This window comes from Sceloporus undulatus, chromosome 5 (assembly GCF_019175285.1).
Source record: "Sceloporus undulatus isolate JIND9_A2432 ecotype Alabama chromosome 5, SceUnd_v1.1, whole genome shotgun sequence".
NCBI classification, from domain to species: domain Eukaryota; kingdom Metazoa; phylum Chordata; class Lepidosauria; order Squamata; family Phrynosomatidae; genus Sceloporus; species Sceloporus undulatus.
Genome location: NC_056526.1, coordinates 2,495,725 through 2,496,584, shown reverse-complemented (window position 1 = coordinate 2,496,584; position 860 = coordinate 2,495,725).

Here is an 860-nt window from a genome sequence, read left to right as displayed (position 1 = left end):
AAAATATATATTATTCCTCACATCAGCATCATCATCATGATTACATGGGCCTTGGTATCCACGGAGGTTTGGTTCTAGATGCCCCATGGATATCACATCATGCTCAAGTAATAAATACAATGCACTAATATATAATTAATATATATATTATATAAGTGGACTCTTGGTAACTGGGGTTAGTTCCAGGAGCGCAAGGAGACCAAAATCCATGGATGCTCAAGTCCCATTGAGGCAAGCACGAGCTTGTCAATAGGTCCCTAGAATAACAGACCATGATGTAGTAAAATGGCAAAATCAAGGTTTGCTTTGGATTTGTATCTTTTTTAAAAATTCAGCCACGGATGGTTGAATCGTGGGAGAAAGAACCTCTGACACGTTGGCATTGTATTGATTTTGAAGAGCAGAAATAGTAAGGGCTGTTTGACAGTGGAACACACTCCTCTCGGAGGGTGATAGAGTCTCCTTCTGGAGGTCTAAGCAGAGGCTGGTGGCCATCTGTCAACGGGATGCTTTGATTGAAGTTCCGCATGGCAGATGGGGTTGGGCTGGATGGTCCTCTCCAACTCTATGATCTAGGAAATACTTTTTTTCTTTTCTTTTTAAGATGGAAGGACCAGCAAGAAGGTCCTTTGAAGTGCACTAGAAGGGAAAATGGAGGAGGCAGATAAATATTCATTCGGCCTAACACCAGGGAGGAAGAGACTCCGGCTAACTGAGGAGGTTTAATGGGGCAATTAGGAGAAGAGGACTTGTGTACTCAGGTACATTAAAAGGCATTTTTGAATGGCGCGTGGGTCTGCCAGACTCCAACTTGTTACCGTCATTCTGGATTTCAAGGGCTCAGTTCCACGTGGCACTCA